The 12,862-nt window shown below is 44.9% G+C and overlaps 1 protein-coding gene across 1 annotated transcript in view; it reads right to left on the bottom strand.

The window, feature by feature from the left end:
- The window catches only part of LOC148143179 (uncharacterized), a 217,166-nt gene that overhangs the window by 44,698 nt on the left and 159,606 nt on the right, over positions 1 to 12,862 (bottom strand).

Below are 12,862 nucleotides of genomic sequence, written 5' to 3'. Positions count from 1 at the left end.
AGTCCAAAGATGTACAGGTTAGGGTGAATTGGCTATGCTAAATTGCCCCATAGAGTTCAGGGATGTGTGGATTAGGTATATTAGTCGGAGGTAAATGGAGAGTTGTTGGGCCAAATGGCCTCATTCCGCACTGTAGGGATTCGATGTGGCAACCCCCCAGCTGTTTGCATTTCCTGTGGGGGAAGTGGGGACGGGCCGAAAGTTCAGTGTGTGTGAAGTGAAAATTAAACGTCGTGCTTTGCTTGAGCTCAAGCTGAGTGACTTGGTGGCGGGACTGGAAAAGGAAGGTACGGTGTCTGTGGTTAGTGATGCTGCCTCTCGGCACCAGAGAGCCAGATACAATTCCAGCCTCGGGGCCGTTGTCTGTGTGGATATTGCACATTCTCCGTCTGGTGTTTGCGGCGGATTTCTTCCAGTGCACCCGTTTCTTCCCACTATCCAAAGATGTGCAGGTTTGGGTGAATTAGCCATGTTAAATTGTCCATAGTGTCCAGGATGTGTAGGTTAGATGCATTAATCAGGTGTAAATGTAGAGCAATCAGAGTAGGGTAATGGTGCTTTCAATTTCATGGAATTACAAAAGAAAAGAATGTTCCGCATAAAGTCGAATTGCTTGTTCTGAATTTCTACCCTGACTGACAGTGATGACTTTCGTAATCTGTTTTTTCCAGTGCATTTGAAGATTTGAAGACTGAAGTTTCAAATTCAGTGGTTGAAGGGCTTATGCCCGAAACAGCAACTCTCCTGCTCCCTGGATGCTGCCTGACCTGCTGTGTATTTCCAGCACCACACATTTTGACTGACTCTCCAGCATCTGCAGTCCTCATTTTCATGTCAATGACAGACAGTCAATCAATCCATTGGGACTGTAATGATTTTCGACTATGATTCTGTGAGAAGGAGCAAAACTCTTTGTTTTGTGTTTCTGTTTCAGTACGCTTTCAGCATCAGTGGAGCTGGATGAGAGACGCCACTGTGGCAGCGCATTGAATGTGCAGCCTGTAACACTTTTGCAGCCTGGAAAGAGGAATTCACGGCGGGGAGGGTTTGTACATGCGTTTGTGTGCAGCTGAAGCTTTGGCCATGGAGAAACCAGAGGAATCTCACCCCATGGAGAAACCGTGGAAGTGTGGTGACTGCGGGAAAGGCTTCAGTGTCCCATCTGCCCTGGAAATTCATCAGCACAGTCACACCAGGGAGAGGCCGTTCTCCTGCCCAGAGTGTGGGAAGGGATTTATCCGCTCTTCCCACCTGCTGGACCACCGCCGAGTCCACACTGGGGAGACCATTCACCTGCCCCGAGTGCGGGAACAGCTTCACCCACTCCTCCCACTTGCTGGCGCACCAGCGTGTCCACACCGGGGAGAGGCCCTTCCCCTGCTCTGATTGTGGGAAGGCCTTGAGCAAATCGCCTGACCTGCTGAAGCACCAGCGGGTCCACACGGGGGAGAGGTCGTTTGCCTGCCCTGAGTGTGGGAAGAATTTTCCCCAGCCCTCCCAGCTGCTGACCCACTGGCGGGTCCATACCGGGGAGAAGCCATTCTCCTGCTCAGTGTGCGGGAAGGGCTTTGCGGTCTCCTCCAACCTTGTGGTCCACCAGTGGGTCCACAAGGGGAAAGAGGCCCTTCAGCTGTCCCGAGTGCTGGAAGGCTTTCAGCAATTCCTCCCACCTGCTGCAGCACCAGCGGGTCCACACTGGGGAGAAGCCGTTCTCCTGCCCAGAGTGCGAGAAACGCTTTAACCGCTCCTCCCATCTACTGACCCACCAGCGGGTCCACATGGGAGAGTGGCCATTCTATTGCCGAGTGCAGGAAGGGCTTCAGCAATTCTTCTGCTCTGCTGACCCACCGGCGGGTCCATACAGGGGAGAGGCCACTCAGCAGCCCAGAGTGTGACAAGGGCTTCAGCGATTCCTCCAATCTGCTGACCCATCGGCGGGTCCATACAGGGGAGAGGCCATTCAGCTGCCCTGAGTGTGGTAAGAGGTTCACATTTTCCAGCAACTTGCGAAGACACCAGCGGGGGCACCAGTGCTCCCAGCAATCGGATTCAGTCAGTGACGCTACTGTGGACTAAATCTTGCCCCATTCTTGCAATGGGTGCAGTGGGAAAGTTGGTGGGCTTTTTTAAAAAAAAATCTGGACTGCACACCGCCTCGCACCCCCAACTGCAACCCCACAGTGGCTCAGGGCGGCATGGTGGCTCAGTGGTTAGCACAGCTGCCTCATAGAGCCATGGACCGGATTTGATTCTACTCTTGGGGTGACTGTCTGTGTGGAGTTTGTACGTTCTCCTGCCGTGTCTGCGTGAGTTTCCTCAGGGTGTTCCGGTTTGCTCCCACAATACAAAGATGTACAAGTTAGGGTGAGTTAGCCTAGCTAAATTGTCCACAGTGTTCAGGGATGTGTCAGCGTGGTAAATGTAGACTGGTCAAGAGTGTGGTGCTGGAAAAGCACAGCAGATCGGGCAGCATCTGAGGCGCAGGAGCATCGACGTTTTGGGCATAAGTCCTTCCTCAGCAATGATGCCTGAAATATTGATTCTCCTGCTCTTCGGATACTGCCTGATCTGCTGTGCTTTTCCAGCACCACACTCTCGACTGTGATCTTCAGCATCTGCAGTCCTCACTTTCTCCAAGTAAATGTAAAGTAATAGGGTGAAGAGAATGGATCTGGGTGGGTAACTCTACGGAAGGTTGGTATTGCCTTGTTGGGCCAAAGGGCCTGTTTACATTCTGGAGGGATTCTGTGATCCATAAACTTTGCTTCCAGTGGGCAACGCTACTCGGAGTCTGGGACTGCCCGTTCCCACTTAAACAATCCACAGAAAGCTAAGACCACAAGAGCAGACATGAGGCCATTCAGCCCATTGTGTCTGCTCCGCCATTTGTTAGAAACAAAAAAAAATTGTGGTTGCTGGAAATCAAAGTAGGCAAGCAGGAGGCTGGGAGAACGCAGCAAGCCAGGTAGCATTAGGAGGTGAAGTTAGCATTTCAGGTATTAACCCTCCTTCAGGACTGAAGAAGGGTTCTTCCCGAAACATTGACTTCTGTATCAGAAACAATTTACCAGGATGTTGCCGGGGGTTGGAGGGTTTGAGCTGCAGGGAGAGGCTATTTGGCTGGGTGAGAGATTTAAAAGGGACGTAAGGGGCAATGTTTTCACGCAGAGGGTAGTGTGTGTATGGAATGAGTTTCCAGAGAAAGTGGAGGCTGGTACAATTGTACCACTTAGGCATCTGGTTTCGGACATGAATAGGAAGGGTTGAGAAGGATATGGGCCAAATACTGACAAATTGGACCAAATTAATTTAGGATGTCTTGTCAGCATCGATGAGTTGGACCAAAGGGTCTGTTTCTGTGCTGTAAGTCTCTATGTCTACCGGCCCTGATGTAAGTTTTAAAATGGAGTCCAAGTAACTTTGAATAGTTCAGTCTTGTTGAACTCACCTCTTGAAAGGTTTCAAATGAATCCCACCAAATGATACTGTTTAAAAATGCCATATTGGACAAAATATCCCATTAAGTTCGACACAAACCCACAGCTGAAGACATCAGAAGTCACACAACACCAGCTTACAGACCAACAGGTTTATTTGAAATCACAAGCTTTAGAAGCATTGCTCCTTCTTCAATGCTGCTGCTTCATCACTTCACTGACAAAGGAGCAGTGCTCCGAAATCTCGTGAGTTCAGATAAACCTGTTGGACTCTAACCTGGTGCCATTTGACTTCTGCCCTTGTCCAGCCCAATCCAACACCAGCACTTCCACATCAGAGTTGACTAATGAGATCAGATTTTATTCAGTGTGATTAAGTGAGATGCTCATCTGAAAACTCAAAACTGTTGGAGCGACAAAAAGACATGAGTCAGTGCTACAGCACGGAGACAGGCTCATCGGCCCAACTGGTCCATGCCGAACAAAATGTCCATCAAAAGTAACCTCATTTACTTGCAATTGGCCACTATCCTTCTAAGCCTTTCCTCTCCATGTATTTGACCAAATGCATTTTAAATGTTGTTAATGTACCGACCTTAACCACTTACACTAGCAGTTCAGTCCATACGCAAACCACACTCTGAAAAAATATGTGGGGCAAAACTTTTACAATCTCTCCCCTCTCACCATACAAATGTGTCTCCAGTCTTGAAATTCCGCCATACTTGGGAAGAGACAACAATCCTTAACCCTATCTGTAACCCTCACGGTTTTATAAACTTCGCCTCTCATCCTCCTCTGCTCCAGGGGGAAAACATCCCAGCCTTAATTCCAATTTGTTAATAGTGGTGCAGTGATGATTTCAGCTGTGTGTGTGTCAAGGATCTCTCATTTCTAAACCAATGCAGTGCCACTTAAGTTTACCTGACCTTAAAACGAATGGTACCCCTTCATTTAAAATATCTATGGTTTCTGTGCAAAGTCAATCCTCATTGGAAATCAACCAATAGTGTCTTAAATCACATGGACTGTTTTTGACCAGGTTTGTATGCTCTGTTTTGAGATGTAGGAGTTAACCTTCATGGTAAAAGATTAATGCAGCCTTTATTCATGACTCATTATTAAACACACTTTCTCCATTTACAGCTGTAATTGAGAGGCTTCTCTGAATTAGTCGACATGTTTGTAACAAGTTGTGAAACATGAAAGGGTTCTGAAAAGATTTCCAAACATACTGCCAGGGTTGGAGGGTTTGAGCTGCTGCAAGAGGCTGAAATAGACTGGGGCTATTTTCCCTGGAGGGTCAAAGGCTGAGGGGTGACCTTGCAGACGGTTTTGCGGTAGAAGCGTTTTAGAAAAAAAATCTCAAACCTTTGTTGCCTTTGCCAATATCTGTAGGCCATTAGTGAAGTCCTTTAGCCCAAATGAATCAGACCATCTGCCTTTTACAACCCCTGTTGCGGAAAAAAAATCAAGAACAACATAATCTCCTTAAAGGAGTAACATCATCACAACAGAGAGCACACAAGCTGAAACATTTCTATCAAAAGGTCGTACAGTTAGCAGGCCGAGATAATGACTTTTCAATTTAGCCAATTAATTTAAATCTGGTCCTTTGGCTACTAAAACCTATTAAGTTTAAATCTGACAACAGAGGACCAATCCTATTGTAAAAACTCAATATAGCATCAAGGGTATAAAAGAAGGGGACAGTTGAACAGAGCCCCAGTGCTAACTCCCCATTGCTAGAGCTAAGAGTCCTCAGCACGAGAGAGAGAAATCAGCCCTGACAGTCATTTGTGAATGAGAGAGCATCATTTACAAAAAAACCAGAAGAGCAGGAATTGGAGGAGACATTCCTGACAAAAGATTCAATAGAAGGATGCACAGAATATTCTGGAAGACATGTAACCTGGCTGTAATCAGAGAGACTAAATTCTATTTCTTATTATATTAGTGGGTCTCGTATTTATTGGAACAGCATATGACAAAAATCCTGTTTTATGCCAGAATTGTCAGTAGTTCGAAGGGATTTATTCGGTTTGTTAATAAATTAGTTCAGTTGTTCACCATTCAAGTTGGATATGAAAATTGCTTTTTGTTGATTTTAAAGTGTCAGGGTTTAGTTTTGTTTTTAAGACTAGAGCAGATGACACCACTTTTCACACTAATTTTATAGATTATAGGGCAACGCGCTCATCTTTTGGTGTTTTGGTTTGAGATCTCGGAGAGGAGAGGGAATTCAGCATTCGCTTTATAACAGTATTGATGTGCCGTCCTGCTGAATGCAAAGGACTCATTATTAATCCCAGCCCCTCATTCTGATTGTGAGTGAATCGCTTTAATTTGAATACTGACACAGAAACTGCACAGACAACCAACTGTTGAAACAATGATTTACACTTTATTGTAGGTAGCAACCAAAAAATAAAACCCCTCCAGTAAGCAAGTTCAGCCTCTTGCCCCCACCCCCCCCCCCATCTTGGCTATCGCCCAAGTGATGGCGGAATTTAACATTGTTTCTACCAACAGTGCCCATCTCTGGAAGTTGACAGGCGTTTGATGCAGTGTTGTTCTTCCAAGTACTGCTGCTAAATCATTCTGGAGTTGAATTCTGGTGGAGTTCCGTCACTTTCAGATTTGTGGTGTAACGTTTCTTTAGATTCTGACACCACCTCCCCACCCTTCTGGAGACCTCAGGTCTGTAGCTTACCTTCTTATCCTTGAGGGTTTTCCACCTGTTTGAAACAGCCTGTCCTGCAATTAACCCCTTTACGCCAAGGCCTTCCTTCTACAGGCAGAATTAATTGTCCTTTTGTCACACAGTTATTAAACATCATTATCTCATCTGTCCAAAGAAATAGCTCATTGTTTTGCCTCCTTCTTCCCAGCGATAGTTAATGAATGTTATTTGTTAACTTCCTTGTAGCAGTTTCTCATTGGCCCTTTCGTTTCTTGGTCCAGAAAGAGGTATTGCTGACTCATGAAGTTATCAAAGTTCTGGAGTTTACAGGACCACATCACATTCCTCACTGTCTCCTCCAGGAATAACGATTGCTCCCGAGATACTCGCAGTTCCTGACATTCCTTGGTATCCCCAAATACAATCCATATGTCAGGAAATCACTAGTGCTGCCCTCACACCAGGCAGCCACTGTTGGAACAGAAGGATTATGGGGAGAAAATACAGTAATCCGAAGTGCAAAGAGACTTGGGAGTTCAAGTCCAGGATTTTCTCAAAGTAAACTTGCAGGTTGAGTCAGTAGTTAGGAAAGCAAATGCAATGATGGCATTTATTTTACACAGGACTTGAATACAAAAGCAGGGATGTACTTCTGAGACTCTATGAGGCTCTGATCAGGCCACATTTGCAGCATTGAGAGCAGTTTTGGGCCTCCTATTAGCAAGGATGTGTTGGCCCAGGAGAGTGTTCAGAGGAGGTTCACGAGAATGGTCCCAGGAATGAAAATTTTAACATATGAGGGACTTTTGAGGACTCTGGGACGACATGGAGTTTAGAAGGATGAGGGGGGTTGCAATTGAAACCTACAGGATACTGAACGGCCTGGAGAGAGTGGATGTTGGGAAGATGTTTCCATTGTTAGGACAAACTAGGACCCGAGGGTACAGCCTTAGAGGGAAAGGAAGACCCTTTAGTTGGGAGATACGGAGAAACTTCTTCAGCCAGAGAGTGGTGTATTTATGGAATTCACTGCCACAGAAGGCTGTGGAGGCCAGGTCATTGAGCATATTTAAGATGGAGACAGAAATGTTTTTGAGTATTAAAGGGGATCAAGGGTTCTGGGACGAATGGTCTTGAGAAAGTTAACAGCCACGATTGAATGGTGGAGTCGACTCAATGGCGTGAATGGCCTAATTTCAGCTCCTATGGTCTTATGATATGCTGATGTGTGGAGAGGTGATGAGTGGGCAAAGAGATGAAGAGGGGAGTAGAATTAGGGGGAAGCTGGATACAGACACAAGGAAGAAAGAAATACAAGAACTGTACAATAAATAACAGAACTCTTAGGAGCACTGGCATGCAGAGGGATCTGGGCATATAGATCCCTGAAAGTGGAAACAGAGGTGGGTATGATGGTCAAGAAGGCATACAGCATGCTTGCCTTCCCTGAGTGTAAGAGTTGGCAAGTTATGTTACAGCTATCTATTTCAACCACATTCGGAATATTGTATGCAGTACTGGTCACCATGCTATCAGGAGGACGTGGATGCTCTGGGAGAGGGTGCTTTTGTCAAGGGCTAATGTTGCGTAATAGGAGTAGGTGAATAAGTCTGTGTCGGTTACTCTTTAGAGGGTCAGTGTGCACATGTTGCGCCGAATGGTCTTTTCCACACTAGGGATTCTATGTTACTCAGAGGTTTTTTTTTTAATTCCCCAGGGTGAAAAGGTCAACTACAAAAGGGCACAGGTTCAAGGCAAGAAGAGGGCAGTCTACAGGAGAAGTGGAGGGGAAGGTTTTTCACACAGAGGGGTGATGGGTGGTGGAAGCAAGCACATTAGCAACGTTTAAGGTGTATCTTGATAGACACATGAACGCGAGATGAACAGAAGGATAGAAACCGCAAATGGGCAATAAATAGCAGGTCCAAGTGAGGATTAAGAATTGGCACAGGCTTGACAGGGGTGCCTAAACCAAATAAGAAGGGCTTGTGACTGTGCTGTATTGTACTGATACAGGTTTTCCCCACTATCCGAAAGTGGAGCGTTCATATGAAACCTTTCATAAGGCAAAATAGCGTAAAGTGAAGAAGCAATGAACATTAATTCATTTATATTGTATATACTCAAATAATAGTTAAAGTTTTGACTACTTTTCAAGGTTAAATTTAGGGGGTCAACTGTTACTTGGATACTACTTGAAATTCATGCCTGTCAAGATTCATACCGTATCATAAGCAGAAGCTCAAATGATGAATAAAGCAAAAAAAAAGTTATGGTAATTCTGAAAACTGAGTGGAACACACTGACAAGACGGGAGCAGAGCCGAACAACCGACAGACTACAAAGCTGGAGTGGAACATGACGGCCATCACACTGACTCTCAAATATTGGTCTGTTTGTCTTTGAAGAACTAGGGTCGACTTTTACATGATCAGATTACTTTTCACAACACTTGCAAGAAAAAAAATCAAACACGTCCAATTGCCTTGCATGGAACACAGGAAATATACCAAAGGATTTTTTTTTAAAAAGAGTTCTAGCATTCAGGCACAACGATACATGTGCACATGTCCATTTAAATACTGGGTAGGTTGATTCTTTGGAAGATAACAATCGCAAAGAAGTGACGGTCTTCAAGATGCTGGATTTGGTAGAAAGATTAATTAGTATGCCCACTCCCCTCCCTCCACAGCCGAATCATCACTGGACAAGACAAAACCCTAGGATCGAAATAACATGCCCACACACACACAATCCTACCCAATGACTGCATGTGACCACATTTTACGTGCAATTACCTCAAATCACATTTATAAAACATAACCATCGACGTTTCCACAGGCTCTCGTACACAATATTGCCTGTGACCTTCTACTGCGCTGTAAAGTGCTGCAAATCCCATGATGACAGTATTTCATATCCAATGTGTTAAATAACATTGTATATTTTATAAAAAAAGATATCTATACATTATACACAATTGAATATCGGAACTGTTCAGTCAGATGGTACAGCCTGCCCTCCTACATGGATTATAGGAGGTGTATGGAGGATTAGATACGATTCTAATAGAAATTATGTTTGTTTTAGGAATGGGAGTGATTTGGCTCCAGGCTAATGGCGATCCGCCTTACCCCCGGGTTCCCCCTCAGCCCAGCCCGGTACCTGGTAGAGTGAAGCCGCGGATAGCTCCAGGCTCACGGTCCAGCACAGCACCGAGTGCAGCCTCTCCTCCAGCTTGTGTTCCGCCGGACTTTACCCCCCGCCGCCGCTCCTCCACCTCCCGCCGCCGAAGAAGCCGCGGGCGCCGGCTCTCTCTCCACCGCCGACATTTTTAATTAGTTTTCTCGTTCACCCGGTAACCGTCACCTCCCCCTTTCCGGGCCCCGGGAATTATACACAAATAAACAATAAACCCCACCGAGGACTGTCTCCTTTTCTTCACAACTTTTGTTCGAAAGGTTCCGTCTTTAATGTGAAATGTATTTTAAAGGTATTTTCTGAGGTAAACGATGCCTGTCTGCCCCCCCCTCCCTCCGTCAGAAACCGCCCGCTGAGTCGATGAGAAAACCGCAGCCTCGCGCCGCCATCTTTGTTTTTCTTCTTCTTTCTGTCTCCTCCTTCTGTGACGCGCGTCATCCACACCCCGCCCAATCAGAGCGCACCTTACTCCACCTGACCAATGGCGACCGGCGCTGTTTGTTACTGACAGAGTTTGTGTCCAATTGCCAATTTGGGATAAAAAAGGCGGGAGCCACAATTTTCTCCCCTGTGACTGCACATCTCATTCCTGTTGCCTGTCTCTTCCGCAGGGAAGGGGGAATCCCAAACTAGAGGGCACAGGTTTAGAGTGAGAGGGGAAAGATTTAAAAGGAACCCAAGGATTTTAAAAAAAGTGTGGAAGTTAATTCGCCTCAAGAAAAAGCCCCCTCTTCCAACCTGAACAAAATAGATTGTTCACAGCCTATTACTCACCAAACAAGAAGGATGTTGTGAAACTTAAAAGAGTTCAGAAATTATTTATAAGAATGTTGCTGGGGTTGGAGGGTTTGAGCTACAGGGAGAGGCTGAATTGGCTGGGGCTATTTTCCCTGGAGCATTGGAGGCTGAGGAGTGACTTTATGGAGGTTTATAAGAACTTGACAGGTATGGATATGAGAAAAAGATAAGGTGTTCCCTGGGGCGGGGGAGTCCAGTACAAGAGGGCATTAGTTTTTGAGCGAGAGGAGAAAGATTTAAAACGACCCCAAGGGGCAACTTTTTCACATATAGGTTGGTGTGCCAGGAAAAATGGTGGAGGCTGGTACAAATACAACATTTAAAAGGCATCTGAATAGGTACATGAATAGGAAGTTTTAGAGGGATATGGACAAAGTGCTGGCAAATGGGAAGAGATTAATTTAGGCTATCTGGTCGGCACATACTGAAAGATTGTTTTTTGTGCTCTACAACTCAATGGTTCTATTTCCACAGAGCCAGAACCAATTTCAAAAGGCTAGGAATGGGCCATTCGCTCCTTACACACTGTCCTCAACTGTGGCCTAACTGAGCATATTTCAATTCTTAGTGCTATGTAATGAGCCAGACTTTATTAAAAATCTTAAAGCAAATGAACACTTAGGAGGCAGCGATTGTAATATGGTAGAGATCAGTGTGCAGTTTGAAAGAGACAAGGCAAAATTAGATGTAATGGTGTTACAGTTAAATAAAGGGCAATAAGAGAGGAACTGTCAAAAATTGACTGGAAGCAGAGCCTAGTGGGGAAGACAGTAAGGCAACAATGGCAGGAATTTCTGGGTGTAATTGAGGACACAGTACAGCGGTTCATCCATCAAAAAATAAAGATTATCGGGCAGGGTGGGGGGGAAAGAAGACTGCCATGGCTGACAAAGGAAGTCAGGAAATGTATCAACGAAAAAGAGAGCCTATAAAGTGGCCAAGACCATTGGGAAATCAGAAACTTGGGAAGACTACAAAAACAAACAGAAGATAACAAAGAGAGAAATAAGGAAGGAGAGGATCAAATATGAAGGTAAGCGGACCAGTAATGTTAGAAATGATGGTAAATGTTTTTTTGCAATACATAAGAAACAAACAAGAGGCAAAAGTAGAAATTGGACTGCTCTAAATTGATGCAGGAAGGTTAGTGATGGGAGATAAGAAAATAGCTGAAGAACTTAATAAATACTTTGTGTCAGTTTTCACAGTGGAAGACATGAGTAATATCCTAACAAGGACAGTTAAGGTGCAGAGTTGAGTATGCTAGCTATTACAAAAAAGAAAGTGCTAGAAAAGTTAATAGGTCTAAAAATTGAGAAATCTCCTGGCCTTGATGGTTACAGCCTCGCGTTCTGAGGGAGGTGGTTGAAGAATTAGCGGAGACGTTGGTTGTAATCTTTCAAAAATCACTGGAGTCAGGGAAAGTCCCAGATGATTGGAAAATCACTGTTGTAAGTCCTTTGTTCAAGAAAGGATCAAGACAAAAGCTGGAAAATTATATGCCGATTAGCCTAACCTCAATTGTAGATAAAATTCTAAACTCTATCGTTAAGGATGAGATTTCTAAATTCTTGGAAGTGCATGGTTGGATTAAAATAAGTCAGCATGGATTTAGTAAGGGGAGGTCGTGCCTGACAAACTTGAAGAGTTAACAAATAGGTTATACTTGGGGAAAGCCAGAGGCTGTTATCTACCTAGATTTCCAAAAGGCCTTTGATAAGGTGCCTCATAGGGGGCTGCTGAGTTAAGTGAGGGTCCATGGTATTGGAGTTGAGCTACTGGCATGGATTGAGGATAGGCTGCCTGAGAGAAGGCAGAGAGTTGGGATAAAAGGTTCTTTTTCGGAATGGCAGCTGGTGACAAGTGGTGTCCCACAGGGCTCAGTGTTGGGGCTGCAGCTGTTCACTTTATACATTAATGATCTGGAAAAAGGGACTGGGGGCATTCCCACGAAGTTTGCTGATGATACAAAGTTAGGCAGACAGGCAGGTAGTTCTGAGGAGGTGGGGAGGCTGCAGAAAGATTTGGACAGTTTAGGAGTGTGGTGCAGGAAATGGCTGATGAAATTTAATGTAAGCAAATGTGAAGTCTTGCACTTCAGAAAAATGAATACATTATGGACTACTTTCTAAACAGTGAGAAAATTCATAAAGCCAAAGTACAAAGGGATCTGGGACTGCTAGTCCAGGATTCTCTAAAGGTTGACTTGCGGGTTGAGTCCATGCTTAAGAAAGCAAATATAATGTTGTCATTTATCTCAAGAGAGTTGGAATGTAAAAGCAGCGATGTACTACTTAGACTTTATAAAGCTCTGGTTAGGCATTTAGAATACTGTGTCCAAGTTTGGGCCCTACACCTCAGTCAGGACATAGTGGCACTGGAGCGTGTCCAGTAGAGATTCACACGATGATCGCTGGTATCATAGGCCTAACAGACGATGAACAGCTGAGGATCCTTGAATTATATTCATTAGAGTTTAGAAAGTTGAGGGGAGATCTAATAGAAACTTACAAGATAGTGCATGGCTTAAAAAGCGTGGATGCTGGGAAGTTTTTTTCCATTAGGCAGGGAGACTAGGACCCATGGGCACAGCCTGATAATTAGAGGGGGTCAATTTAGAGTGGAAATGAGGAGACATTTCTTCAGCCAGAGAGTGGTGGGTCTGTGGAATTCATTGCCATGGAGCGCAGTGGAGACTGGGACATTAAATGTCTTCAAGGCAGAGATTGATAAATTCTTGGTA

The sequence above is a fragment of the Chiloscyllium plagiosum genome, unplaced genomic scaffold (genome assembly GCF_037043375.1).
Source record: "Chiloscyllium plagiosum isolate Xiang-an unplaced genomic scaffold, Cpla_swu_hap1 HiC_scaffold_27, whole genome shotgun sequence".
Classification (NCBI taxonomy): domain Eukaryota; kingdom Metazoa; phylum Chordata; class Chondrichthyes; order Orectolobiformes; family Hemiscylliidae; genus Chiloscyllium; species Chiloscyllium plagiosum.
This window is presented reverse-complemented; position numbering and strand designations above follow the sequence as displayed.